The sequence below is a fragment of the Herpailurus yagouaroundi genome, unplaced genomic scaffold (assembly GCF_014898765.1).
Source record: "Herpailurus yagouaroundi ecotype Mexico unplaced genomic scaffold, PumYag 163, whole genome shotgun sequence".
NCBI lineage: Eukaryota > Metazoa > Chordata > Mammalia > Carnivora > Felidae > Herpailurus > Herpailurus yagouaroundi.
Genome location: NW_024412404.1, coordinates 53,440,751 through 53,455,873, shown reverse-complemented (window position 1 = coordinate 53,455,873; position 15,123 = coordinate 53,440,751).

Here is a 15,123-nt window from a genome sequence, read left to right as displayed (position 1 = left end):
CACCTGGGTTATTAGTCAAAGCGCAGATCCCGACTTGAGCAGCTGCTTCCACACCCATGTTCATAGCAGCATTAATCGCAAGAGCCAGTAGATGGAAAGCATCCACGTGTGCACCCACAGATGAATGGATACACAAAATAGGCTGCATTCCATATCCACAACGGAATATTATTTGGCCTCAAAAAGGAAGGAGATTCTGAGACATGGTACAGTGTGGTTGAACCTGGAAGACATTGTACTGCTAAGGGAGAAGGTGAGGAGTGAACACGTGGAGTTTTGGATCGGGAAGAGAAAAACGGTTCTGGAGATGGATGGTGCTGATGTTTACACAACGATGAATATATTAATGCCATTGAATTGTGCACCTAAAATTTTAAATACTCAAATGATAAGTACTTTGCTTTCTACCCTTTACCACATACACACACACACACACACACACGCAAAGGGTAGGGGCAGATTCCTGGCTTCTAATTTGGCCTATGTAAATCACAAAATTGAGAGGTAGGGATAAGCATGCAGTGGGGACCTGAAATTTTTCCAGGTGACGCTGATACAAAAATCTGAGACCACTGATCCAGACCAGAACAAATTCCCCTTTCACTTTACGATCGTAATTCGATCGTAAGCTCCATGAGGGGTGGGCACTGAATCCCCAGCATTTAATACAATACCTGGCTCAGAGTGGCATCCATTATATATTGACTGAATTACTTTATTTGAACAAGAGTTTCCTATTCCTTGCTTGTAAACTATAATAATTATCTTGAGTGGTTGGTATGCAGATTTGAGATAATACAAATACAGGACCTCCCACCATGCCAGATTTATAGTAAGTGTTCAGTCACCAGAAGCTGCTTTATTATTAGAATTATTACTGGGAGGAGGAAGAGTATAATTATTCAGGGTTTAGACCAGGAGTTACAGACTCAGATGCTTACAGGCTCCAAGCAGGTAATGTGATTGCATTCAGCATGCTGCTTTTATACTAGCCAATAGGAAGGGGTGGGCACTGCAGGGAACTGAACGTGTACCTGCCATATAAAGGAGGTTACCACTACTGACCTCCCAGGAATGAGAGGTGCCGTATAGGTCCTTGGTGCTATATAGGTTCTCTGGCCCGGAGCTACCAGATCTTTTGATTCTTTAAGAGAAGCGGAAAGTAAACTTTTATATGAAATTTCCCAATTTGTAAAAGTCACCTCGTTCTTTAAAGATTTTCAAAGTTCTGTGCAAACCAAACAAAACACATTTGTCCACGGGCCATGAATTTATATCCTCTGATATACCTCAAGCCCGGGTATCAGGTTCCTAGGATAGACACTCCTTCTGCTGACAATAGAACTGGAATCGTCCATCATGATCCTGCTTACTGTACTTCTGGGTTTAGGAGACCATCTAGTTTAAATCAATCAAATCAATCAAAAGAAGGGTGATGACAGTGTCCTCCTTCTAACTGACCTATGAAGGGGCTCAGGAGTGTGGAGGGCCAGGATAGATGTCCATGGACGCTCAGACCAGCGTTGGCATGACTACCAACCCAAATGGTAAGACAATAGCGGAGAATCCTGCCGTATGCTTTTATTTCATTGTTTTCCAGTAGGTTTCTTGGTGAAGTACTTAACTGCCTTTGCAGTTAGGTTATTTACCCACACCTAGGAGGACAGAATTATTTCCAACAGCTAGGGGGCTCTAGCAGTCCACCTTTCAGACACAAATGGATTTGCAATAATTGTTTCAAATCTAAAAATGGATGCTTTGCCATTGGAATCTCTAAATATCGATATATTAATGTTATTGACACGCTGACGTTCTTTGTCAAATATTATTTTCTTTTTTTCACTTTTTCTCCCGTCCATGAATTTTTTTTCTTTGTGTAATTAAGCTTCTTGATTTTATGTTACAAGTGTTTTTTAAATGATCTCAATTAGAAAGTAAATTTCTATGATTGTGGTAAATAAGGGAGAGGCCTGGTAATCATACTAAGCATTTAAGTTGGTGTATTTTCACTCAATTCTTACCCAGCACATCTAGGGAAAAATTATATATTGATACCGATAGATAAGAAGTTCTCACTCCACCAAAATTACATAATTTGACCATTTTAGAACCCAAACAACTTTTCAGCTCTTAGGGATGTTCAATAAAAGCAGCTTTAAATGATGCATCTATGTTCTAGCTGCTTGTCACTCCTGCTATTTTTTCTGACATTTCCACCATCAAGACACTTAAATGTAATAAGTTAGCCTTAATTCCCAGTTTCTCTTTATTGTGCCCTCCATTCTGCTCTAGGACATGTTTTAAAAGCACTTAGAGGCCCTTAATGGGCAGAGTTAGCAAAAATCTTCATCCTGTTTCCACAGCTCAGTTGCATACAAAAGCCTGAATAAACTCTTTCCTCCTTCTGCCTTCATCCCCTAAAAATATTGATTGTGGTGGGGGTGGGGGGAGCAAAGGGAGATTTCTCTTACGTGAAAGCTACACAGAAAAAAAATTGTTTTTGAATTGGTTCTTTTCAGATGCTAACTGCCCACTTCCTCTCTCTTATCAGCCACTTTAGTGCACTACTGGAAATAACAGTACTTAAACAAGTAACATAGCTTCAGTTTTCTGAACATCTCCAACATCACTGTTTCCCAAATATACTGACTTCGGGAAAATAGAAAATGCATTTTCTTCCAGACCTTTCTTTCCAATTTGCAATCCCAAGAGAGTTTAAGGGAAATGCAAGCCACATGTTCCTGGTCATTCTCCTCAAATACATTCATCTAAAGGTTCTATTTTTTTTTTTTCTTTATGAAAGTAATTTGAAGTCTGCAAAGCTTTTAAAATCAATTTTGGTTATCTCCCCTCCCACCCCCTGTTTTTTTCCTAAGAAAGAGGATGTTTTTTGGATAAGATTAAAGTAATATAAACTCTGTAGGGTTTGACTTTGGCTCCAAATTTAAGTCATTTCGGTAAGGGTGGGAGTTCCAAATTCACTTCTTTTTTTAAATTATTTTATTTATTCTTTTATGTATTTATTCTTTATTTGTTTATTTTGAGAGAGAGAGAGTGAATACAGGCAAGTGTGTGAGTGGGGGAGGGGCAAAGAGAGAGAATCCCAAGCAGGCTTCATACTGTCAGCGCAGAGTCTGACATGGGGCTCAAACTCAAGAACCTGTGAGATCATGACCTGAGCCGAAATCAAGAGTCAGACACTCATCCTACTGAGCCACCCAGGTGCCCCCCGAACTCACTTCTAAACTATCACATCACCTAGTTCCTCATCTATTTTTATCATTTCCTGTATTACATTGCTTCAAATTCTTTAGTAAAGCTTTCGCTCACTCCACTCATGTTTAGAGCGCCCATTTGTGCCAGACCCTGTGCCAGGTGCTGGGGGTACAGCAAGAACACGGTGGACATGTTCCTTGCCTTCATGGAGCTTAGAGTCTAGCAGAAAAGAGAGATGTTGAGCGAGGGATTACAAGTCTGAAGACAGAATGCCAGGGCATGGCAGACAAGGCTTCCTAGAGGAAGTGTCCTATAACTCAAGACCTTCGGTCAAAGACAAGAAGGGCCAGGTCAACGGTCAGGCTCAGCAAGCAGCAAGTGCAAAGCTCTGAGGTGGAAAGGAAAGACGGTCAGTGTGGCAAGTGTTTAGGAAAGTGAGGGGGAGGAGCATAAGATGAGGCTAGGAAAGACCACACAGGAGCCTGTTTCCCTGTCTGCCTCTTAGAATTCATGGCACAGTCATGGCCCCTAATAGGGACCAACCTAGATCCTCCCAGACTGACACGACTCCCAGACCAGTCCGCTATGAGCTTTTCTACTTGGGGGCCACTAGCCGGGCAAAGCAAAGGCTCAAAGGGCAAAGGCACCTCGTTTGAAATCTTTTACATATATAGGCACACATCTGTATGTTTATTTACATTTATGAATATATATATATACTAACTGTGAATAATTTTCATATATATTTTATATGTATCTTTGTGTATGTATGCGTGTGTGTTATGTGTGCGTGTTTAGGTGCATCTTTCATATTTTATCAACTTTTCAGTGAAGCCCTTTCTCTTTTCCCTTGCGTTTCTCCAAGGCTGCCTTGGTGCAGACTTCTTTTTCATAACACCCTTAGACTTTGAAATAACCTCTCCAGTCTCCTTGCCTCCAGCCTCTCTCCTTTCCAATCTCCAAACAGCTGCCAGGTTTAATAATGTCACTTCCCTGGCTAGAAATCTCTGAGAAGTCCTAGATGAACCACTGATAAATCTGTTTTGCCAGAGTTCAGAATCCAAAGCAGTTTCTGGCCCCAATCCACGTAAGCAGCCTGGCCTCCCGCCATTTTGCACCCCCAGCCCATCTTCCCCACCATCCCAAACTGTAGCCATAACGCCCCACAGACTTTCCTCTCTTCATCAAAGTGAGCATCTCTCAACTTATGCCATGAAACACTGGTTCCATGGGATATTTATAGGAGTGAGACTTTCAAATACTCAAATATGTTGGGAAATGACGATAAAGTTTGTTATGGGTTGAATTTTGCAGCCCCCCCAATTCATGTGTTGAATTCTCAATGCCCAGTACCTCAGAGTGTAACCTAATTTGGAAATAAGGTCTTTGTAAGGGTAATCAAATTCCAATGAGGTCATTGGGGTGAAGCCTAAACCAATATGACCAGTGTCCCAAGGCAAAGGGGAAATTTGGACACAGGAACACACACATAGGGAGAATTCCATGTGGAAAAGAAGGCAGAGCTTAGAGAGATAGATCTCCAAGTTAAGGAATGCCAAAGATTGCCTGCAAACCATTGCAAGGGAAGAGGCATGGAAAAGATTCTCCTTCACAGCTTTCAGAAGGCATCAACCCTGCTGACACCATGATCTCAGGCTTCCAGCCTCTGGAACCGTGAGACAGTACATTTCTGTTGTTTCATCCACCTAATTTGTACCACCTTGTCATGGTACCTCTGGGAAACTAATACAGTGCCAAACGGCTTACTACAGTGCAAGACTTTTTCAGAGTCCTTCATATGCTAACATACATCCTAAATCTCCAGAAGGGTTCAGAGCATCCCTAACTTATTCGAAAATGAAACTTTTTCTCTCATGGGAATGAGCGTTCTGAGGAACAAACTTTGCGAGATGTCCACCTAGGTCCCTGAACTCAGCTAAAGGTTAAAGAGGAGAATATGTAGTGAGTGAAAGTGTAAACAAGTTTGCCATAAATTGTGAATAACTAACAGCCATTACCCATTCCCAGAACATTCTCCTCCGCAAGGTGACTCTGTAATTGGCAGACTTTTAAGCCCTGTGAGAAGTTGAGTAAAAAATTGCCAATGGTGAGAGTAAGCATTTAGGGTGATAGGATGTTCCATTCTCTTATCTCTAAGTATTACCTTGACCCAGGAGTCATTTTATAATTTGCAGGACCCAGTGGAAAATTAAAATACAGGATTTCTTGTTTATAAATTATTAGCTTCAAAAGACAGAGCATGAAGCCAAGATCTGGGCTCTTCTAAGCACGGAGCCCTATGTGACCATGCTCATGGAGCTACTCCTGCCTGGACTGGCCCAACATAATCCTTTATAATCTTATACTGCTGTGTGCTCATTGGATGAGTTACATTTAGAACATTTCTGTGTTGGAGGTCCCTAAGACTACCTCTAGGTTCAGGATTGTCTAGGAAGACTCACAGGACTCAGCATCTGGTGGTACTCATGGCTGTGATTTATGACCGTGAAAGGAAACAAAGCAAGATCAGAAAGGGAAAAGACAAATGGGCAAAATCCAGAAGAAACCAAGTACAAGCTTCCAAGAGTTCTCTCTCTGAGGAGTCACACAGGATGCGCTTAATTCCCTCAGCAAGGAGGTGTAACAGCTCGGGAACTGTGATCTACTAGAAGAGCTCATTAGAGACTTTGTATCCAAGGTTTCTTTTGGGAGTGGGTCATATAATAATCTTCTTCCTAGCGTAAACCAAAATTCTAGACTCCCAGGAGGAAAATGAGTGTTTAGCATAAACCATATTGTTTTCATAAGTAGTTCAGGCAGAATGAGCTGTTCTTATCAGGAAATGATGGGAACCATCCGGAAATCCAAGTTCCCAGGTGTCAGCCAAGGGCCAACCTTGTAAGCAGGCCTTTCTAAGGATAGCAGGGGATATTAGTGACATTTAACTGTCACCATAGACCTTCAGACATGAGCCAGAAAGATAGGAAACCATTTTGGTAGGACAAGCATCAGTCCTCAAGTCCCTGAATGAGCCTCGTGCTCACTATGGAATTGATAGCATTCAACAAAAATCTGCCCACTGAAAGGCTGCACTGACTTGATGTTCTGAACTATTGTTTGGCCTTCACAGTGATCACAGGGAAGATAACTCAGGTTAAGCCAACTGTCCTGTAGTATTTTTGGAGAAACATGTAGGAGAAGGGGTCTGGGGTGATTCTCCAGATATTCAAATTTCTATTTATCCAGGTTGTATTTAGTCTTAATCAGTCGATACGAGGTTACTATTTTAGTATTCCATCAATGAAACAATCAGACAATTAAATATTCATTTTCAAAGGTAAATTAGTATTTAACACTTGCCAATTCAATGTGCAAGGAACGTGGCAATATCAACATTTGGTTTTTGCTCTCTAAGATGCCATGAATGTTGGAGAGTTTGGCCTACAGGAAAGGATACTGGGCTTAGAACTTGGTTCCTCCACTAAGAAGCTATGTGGCCCTGTGCAAGTCATAGACAGCTCTGAGCTTCAGTTTCCTTATCTGCTCAGTGGAAAAAATAACATCTCTCCTTCATTACAGAATAGGTGTAGAAACCAAATAATGTAATTGAATTCATGTGGAAGTGGTTGGTAAACTATAAATCAAATCGTGGGGGGGGATGCTTAAAGAATAAAGGAAAGTGACTACATTTAAGAAAGCCAGCATACTTAATAAATGATGGCAATAACCCAACCCCATTATGGGGAGCAGTTACTGTCATCGTCTGCATCACTGATGGCGCAATTAACTTAATTAACACATACCTCTGTGGTGAGTCTGCTGAAATAACACTTTTCCTTTTTACATGCCCCTGCCTTGCCAGCAAGGCATCTCCAAGTTATGCATCTTCCAAGTAGGGAAGCCAGAGTGTGAAATGGCTTTGAGTTGGTATGCAGAAAACCGAATTCCAGAATATCCACATTGTTAGCTGCTCAAGATACCTAGAAGAAATAATAGAGGCTTCATCAAAATCTTGTAGGATAGGGAAAAAGACCAATGCGTCTTGAAGTGGAGGTGTGTCAGGGTGGGTTGACTATGACCCCATAGGGAAGTCGTTCTCAGCAAATCCAGAAAGATTTCCCACAGAATAACATCCTGTTCTCCCTAAGGTTCTGACAAAGGGGCCTTTGGCCTTTGGTCTGTCGTGATGGTGACGGGGATTTTTGACAAGTGAGGATGAGTCTGTGTCTACATGAGGAGCAGGTATATAGATGGGCTGCTCTTCCGTATCACGAACCCCTTCTGATAACCTTGGTTGAGTTCTATGTGGGACTGCAATGGGGAGACCTCAGATGAAGGGACATACCACTTCTGTCTTGGAAGTTTTCCACTTCATTCAAGTTCTTCAAAGTAGTTGAAAACCTCTCAGGAATGTTCCTCTCACTCTTTTACCCTCTCTTTTCCTCTTCTCCCAATTCCATGGATCCATTTGCTTTTATACCTTCTACCTATGTCTTCTGATTCTGTAGAGCCTATTTTCATTTTATGTTGACCATTCATTATACACTCCTTTACAATATTATTTGATTATTTCAGAGAGGCAACTCCTCAGGGAGATTACATTTTCCTCTAGAGCCAACATTCTCCTGTATGTCCTACAACAGCCTAGTGGGGGGCCGGCGCATCATAGTCTAAGTAAATAATTGTTGAATTAAATGTGTTTTCCTTTCTTTCTCTTCTCTCATTAGAAATTGACCGTACTAGTTCCACAAGATCAGCCGCATGGATCGGAAACCCGGTGTAACAGTGGCTTATATAAGACAAGTTTATTTGTCCCTCACATGATAGTATGGGGCTAGAAATCTGAGGTGGGCAGTCAGTTTTCCTCCAGGAGATCATCTTGGGACTCGGATCACTTCTTTCTGCTATCTCTCCTGATTCGCACCTGCCTGGTCGAACAGCACACCAAGCCAGGAGGATGGTTGATGATGGAAAAGTATAAAGTAAGAGCGCCCCTCAGATATCCTTCACGTCATTTTTGTCACATCTCATTCATCGTATCCTGGCCACGTGACCATAATGGCTACAACGGAAGCTGGGAAGTGTAGTCTTTATTCTGGCTGGCCAGCCATCCAAAGAAACATCAGAGCATTACTAATATGAAACAGTGGTTTTCAAAATTTTTAACCACGACTCACAGTAAGAAAGACCTTTTGCATGGCGATTCAATACAGGCACCATACATAAATAGAAATTAAAAGTGTTTTGAAACAATACTTACTCATACTCTGTGCAGTGCATTTTATTATGATGATTTTATAGTTTATAAAATAAAGGTGTCTGCGACTAATGAACGAAGAGTGGCCTGCGACCTGAAAGGCACAGCCATAGAAGGAAGAGAGAAGAATCCTAGGGGGCAATTAGGAGTCTCTACCACTGGGAAGGAAGCATTCAGTTCTGATCTTAGGCAAGATCATCTCCCCGCATTCTTAGTGGTGACTGTCACAATGCTAGGTACTGGATAGGCACAAGAAAATAAATAAGTCAACCAAAGCAATCAGTCTATGAATCAATCAAGCAGTCAGTGAAATCTTAGAGAGTATAGATAGAATCTCTCTACTGACACTTGAGGCAGAATATTGAAGGCTAGAGAGGACTTTTCACCAAGAGAACCTTTCAAGGTGGGAGAAGAGGAAATTCTTTTTGTCTCTTAACACAGGTTGTATGTAGATAAACCGCAAACACAAATATCCACCCCCATTGATCCTTCTGTATTTTAGGCTTATCGGATAATTCACATCAAAACCAAACTGGTTTCATTTTAATTCTTTGACATGGCCTCTAATATATGGACGGTGTCAAGGGCAACCTCATATTTTCATTATGATAGTATCTCCTAGACTATCCTAATTCATTTTTGTGCTCGAGTAATCTATATATCAGATTTGTCATTCTTTCCATAGACTTCAGATTTGAGGAAAACCTCATCTCCCGTGATGTTTTCTTCTTGACAGTTTCAACTGACTTTTGTCAGATTTTTGACAGGGGAAAATAAAACCAACAACTCAAAGAACATTACACGGCATTTGTTTTCAGAGCCACAGTTTTGGATGAGTTTGAAATGACTTTTAAATGATGTCACAATGGATGCTTTAAAACAGGCCCCAAATCCTTTGTGCTACAAGCACCGTTGGCTTAATTAGTTCTGGTGGGGGCATCATCATTAACTGCAAGCTAATTGCGTTAGTGGGCTCATACTACAGTGGTTCCAGAGATTTGGGTTTTGGTAAACAGGGCATTTCCATGGTGTTTATGGAAAGATGCCTGGGCAAGTGGCCTGACAAGGACAATCTGCACCACAGAGCCTTTGACCGCTGCAGCCAGGACCTCCGACCCGCTGACCCCTGGTTTCTGATTGCCTTTGCCACCTCCCTGCTTCATTCCGCCACCCCGGACCCAGTGAGCCTCAGTAGAAATCAGAAGTTTATGCTGTCTTAAAGGCTGCTAAAGGGCTTCTGAAGAAAAGAGTCAATGTTTTCATTCCACGTCCCAAAGCTCATCTGGATCTGCATCTGTGTTTGCTGTCTCCAGAGAGAGAGGCTAATTACTGGACAAAGCTGGGGATTAAGCTTCCCTCTTGCCCTTATGAAGCAACAGTCCCTCCGGAACAGGGTTTAGGACTCATTAGAGGAGAGTGGTGGAAAGAAGAGGCGTTTCTTCCCCATCCTTTCTGGATAAGGAGGACCGACATGTACGGGGCTTTTACTCCGGCACCTTTGACGATCACTAAGAAAAGCTCGCAAGTCCCCCGAAGATGGTCTACCTTTTGCCATATATTCAAGCACTAAGACTTGACAGGCACATTATTTCATCAGGACTGCATACCTTCGATGCATTCGGTGGCATAAGGCCAAAGTACAAATGACTTCAACGCTCATGAAATGCACTATTCTTTAACAAATGCATTAACATCTTCGCACTGGCGTATTAGTATGAAGAAATGAAAATTGCTTGAAAACGAAGGAGGAAGAGAGATTCCCTAGGATAGGTTCCTAGGGGTCAGGCACCTTGACAGCCAATAAGAAACTACCATTTGCAAATAATGTTCAAAAGACATATCTTAATATAGTCAGCCTGGAAAAGAGCTCTGAAATCTGAGAGCAAGTAGCTCTTCCCCTGTCACCAAAGGGCAGATGTTGAAGGTACAGCAGTAGAAGGTGAGCCCTGTGTCAGCAGGTGCACCCTCACACCAGCCTTCCAAGTTTGGATGATGACTAGTTTCTCATTTTCCTAAAAGATTGCACGAGGTCTTGTGTGTCTATAAAAGCATTTCTAACACTATGGGGTCAATTTGGCTTTTAAAATTTTGCCTTCCAGGATGAAGGCTCCAGGGTAATTGTAATCTGGCTCTTCTAAATCTTTCTCTCCCAGAGAGAGGCACATTTCTAGATGATTAGAGAACTTCAGGTGAGAACGCTACTCTGCCTCTGGCTTTATGCCTTAAAATATGACCTAAGGCGAGCTATCATTTCCCAGAAATGAAATATGTCATATGTTACTATTAAAGTGAACTAGAAAAAGAGCATTCTATTACAATAATGGGTTTTGTGTTTTTTTTGAAAATGTAAATGTCAAATCCCCAAAGGAATAATACATATTTGATACTATTATTGGTACGGCAATACCAGTAATTGCGTGAAGTACTTATATTTAGTATTGTTCATATAGTAAAGGGATTTTATGTAAACCTTTCAGTAGAATTATTGTGTCAGAGGAAAATGAGAAACAACATCACTCATTATTCATGCAATCAATATACATTTATTGGAGGTGACTATGTGTCAGTCATCAGTCTAAATGCTGAGGATGCCAGAGCAAGAAGAAGGAGGAAGAGGAGGAGGAGGAGGAGGAGGAGGAGGAGGAGGAGGAGGAGGAGGAGAATAAGAGGAGAATGTCTTCCTGCCTTCAAGGAACTCACATTCCAGATGAAGAGACAGATACAGCAATTAACTCCAATGTGTGTTGCAACAGCTATAATAAAGATCCCAACAGGGCTGTGGGAATATACTACAGAGAACTAGTCATTCTGGCTGAAGGCGTCCTTGCTATCCTTAGTGGCCTGTTGGAGCTGTACTACATTTTTTTAATGTTTATTTATTTTTGAGGGAGAGAGGGATACAGAACGCGAGTGAGGGAGGGGGCGGAGAGAGAGGGGGAGACGCAGAATTCAAGGCAGGCTTCAGGCTCCGAGCTGTCAGCACAGAGCCCGACATGGGGCTCGAACTCATGACCGGTGAGATCATGCCCTGAGCCGAAGTCGGAGGCTTAACTGACCGAACCACCCAGGTGCCCCAGTACTGCGTTTTAAAATTTTATTTTGAAGCACATATTAGGCAAGTGGAACAGCATGGGCAAAGGTGTAGCAGTAGCAAATAATAATAATAATAATAATAATAATAATAATAATGGATAAAATCATGGCACATTTAGGGAATAGTGAGTGGTTTTGTGTAGCTAGAGGTAAGTCTGTCAAACCGCCTAATGTCAAATACTTTGATGGTCTAGTTTGAGTTAGAGAAACTTGAGTGGTTGTTGAGCAGTATAAGTTTACAAAATGAATGTGTTTTACATTATACTCTATAGGGCCAAGGCAATGAGAGTAGGAGACAAAATACTGCATGGAATAAAACTGTCATTCTCACCATGACTCATCTGTTAACTCATGAAAACACACGACAAAATGCAAGCAAATTGCTCATTTCACATGCTTATGGGTAGATTGAACCTAATTTTGTAGCATTAAAACCAATTTCCCACCGAGAAAACATGTCACAGAGGATAGCATGAGCCTTTATCATTATTAATAATATTTGATATTTCAGCGTCACCTTTCATCTTGAGATCAGGCCTGTACACATGAGAATAGATAAGCTCCAAGGAAACAGAGATAATACTAATACAGTAAGTCACATGCGTTTCTATCTTCCATATTGCAAGGGCTTTTCAGCTGTGTGTTTGTCTCACATTTAGAAGTTAGTAGCTATAGTTGCAAGGCAGTAATGTTTTGTTAACTCCTTCTACAAGAAGTCTCAGGGTAGATAGAGTAAGGGCCACATGCTTCCATGCGCAGCTCTCCTTGGAAGATCAGCCTTCGACGCATCCATTCTCCACTCTTTGGCTTCTTTGCCTGGTCATCTCCATTCTGAGTGGAGGGCACACCAACAGGGAGTTGTGTCTTCATGGATTCTTCAGCTTCTTCAAAAGAGTAGCAAGGCATAGTGATCATGATCGTATCATCATCACAACAATAACTACTACTGTTTCTTATGCGGCACTCATTTCGCGTGTGCATCATTCTATAATTCTAAGAACTTTACGTATACATCACATTAACTAATTTCACACCAACTGCCCGACAGAACTTTCTGTGATGGTGACGTTCCATATCTGGGCTGTCCAATATGGTAGCCACTAGCCACATGCAGTCACTGAGCACTTGAAATGTAGCTAGTGCTACCAAGAAACCCCATTTTTCTTTCATTTAATTTGAATTATCTTTTCTTGAAATAGTCATATGGCTAGTAACTATTGTCTTGGACAACAGACTTCTAGTGGCTGGCGGTTTATTTTTGAAAGAAAATAAAGCTCTGTTTTCATCATCGGTAAGAACTTAACGAGGACTAGTTTGACTGAATGGTTCCAATACATTCTTGAAGCTATAAATATTTTTAAAGAAGTCCCATGTTTTACATTTGGAGAATTTTTTTTTTCCATCCTTACCCCACCCTGTTAAAATTTTGTTTAAAACATATCTGTGGAACATTAGGGCAACATAGAATCATTTCTAAACAACACTCACAAAAGATGCGGGGGGGGGGGTGGCTGTCCTCAAATGAAACCTCATTGTCATCCAATCATCCCATGTGGTCAGCAATGATGGATACTAGTCTATCCATTGAGAATTGGAATTCTAATTACTGACTTCCCAAAGGGAGATATTCACCTCCGCTTATAAAGTGGAATGAAGAAAGGGGGTTTTATGTTTTGGGTGTCCAAGGAGAAACACAGTCTTGATTCATTTTGGGCCCTCCTCTTACTAAAATCACCTCCCTGGGATTTCTCTGGTTTGTGTGTGAAAATATGAGAATAAACTTAACGTGAAGAAATTGATTAGAAGACTTAATTACATTTCCGCGTAGTCAGCCCAGTAACTTGGACTGTTACCACTGTTAGAGAAAGAGAACTAAGTAGCCCTTGGTTTGAACCATCTGTCGCGAAAATGTGACATATGCTTGCTTTGTTTACTGAACAACCAAGTGTAAGCTGATACACTGAACAAGAAATCCGTGTATGGTATGACCGTGTGTGTGTGTGTGTGTGTGTGTGTGTGTGTGTGTGTGTGAAAGAGAGAGAAAGAGAGAGACAGAGAGAGCTCATGTGTTGAGCGTCAGTCCTTTCCTACTGTTCCTGAGGAACACGTGCACAGACGTGCAGATCGGTGGAGTGTCCCCTGGGTTTGGGGCGCGCACGGAGGCGCAGACACACCAAACAATACACAGCACGCACTGGAGGCACCACAGCCTAGGGGCGCGCCTGGCTGTTGTGGAACCGAATGAAGAGCTACCCTCCTCTTTCCTTCTTATCTCCCCGCCCTTAACACCCCAGCCTCAAACTTCACCCAAAGCCCGAGCCCTTTTCAATTAACCTCTCTTGATGAAGATCAGCGTTCCTTTTCTCTCCTCCCAGGCCCATTGTCTGGTGCGATGGGTTTGCAGATTTGACAGCTGAGCTCACCCAGACTCGATTCAAACTCGGTTTCCGTGAATGATGAACTTGGATATCAGCAACGATCCCGAACACAAGCCCTGAGCAGCGGGACTGCCATCCGCCAAGGAGGGCTGTTCCCCAGACCCTTTTCTCCACCCAGTGTAGACTTCAGTGCTCCGGGCGCCCCCCGGTGCACTGGGAGAGGAGTGTGTGTTGGGGTGGGGGGGGGGGGTGGTCAGCAGTATAGCAGAGATTGAGTGCTCGCAGAAATTGGGGTGAGAGGCTGTGTATGTGCTGGGGTTTTAATTTATGATTTAAAAATTTACTCTTGAAACAGCCAAGATGGAGGTCAGCTTATAAATTTCCCCAAGCCAGATCTGACGCGGTTTAAATGCAGTGGCCGGGGGGGTTCCGCTTTTGTCTCCTTGCCCAAGCTCCCGGAGAGCGATCGAGACTGCATGTGTATGTGTGAGTGCGTGCGCGCTGGCGTGCATCGGTGCGTGGGCATATCCTGCGATCTCGGCTCCGAGGGTCTGGGTCTGAGTGTGTCTTTAACGCGCCAAGCCTTGAGTCATAGCCACGAGTGACGTGGGGAAAAACTTTGTGTTCGGAAGAAGGGTCTGGTTCGATTGCACTAGGACGGAAGAAAGAGCCCTTGTGCTTTGTGCCCTTTTTTTTTTTTTTTTTTTTTGTCTCTGAGAAAGAGAGAGAGAGACAGAGAGAGAGAGAGAGAGAGAGAGAGAGAGAGAGAGAGAAAGAGAGAGAGAGTCTGGCAGCACTCGCGGCCCGCTGCATAGCGCTGTGTGTCCTGTGCGCGCGTGCTGGGTCTGGCGCCGGATCCCACCGCGGACCGGCGTGTTCATCTGAGGCGTCCCGGCGGGCGAGCCTCAGAGGGGCTTGGCGGGTGTGCTACGGGGCGGCGGGAGCAGGAGCAGGCCGAGGGTCCTCAGGCAAAGAAATCTGGCCTCGGAACCCGCTAGCCTCCGCACAGCTTCCCATATCCCTCACCGGCACCCGAGAGCCGGGGCTCTGCTCGGAAATCTTCCTGGCCCCACTCAGTTCTTTGAGCTCTCGGAGATTACCGCATCTTCTTCCTAGCGCAGAGAAGTGAGTCCGGAAAGGGAAGGAAGGGGCGGGGACACCCCCCCCCCAATAAATAAA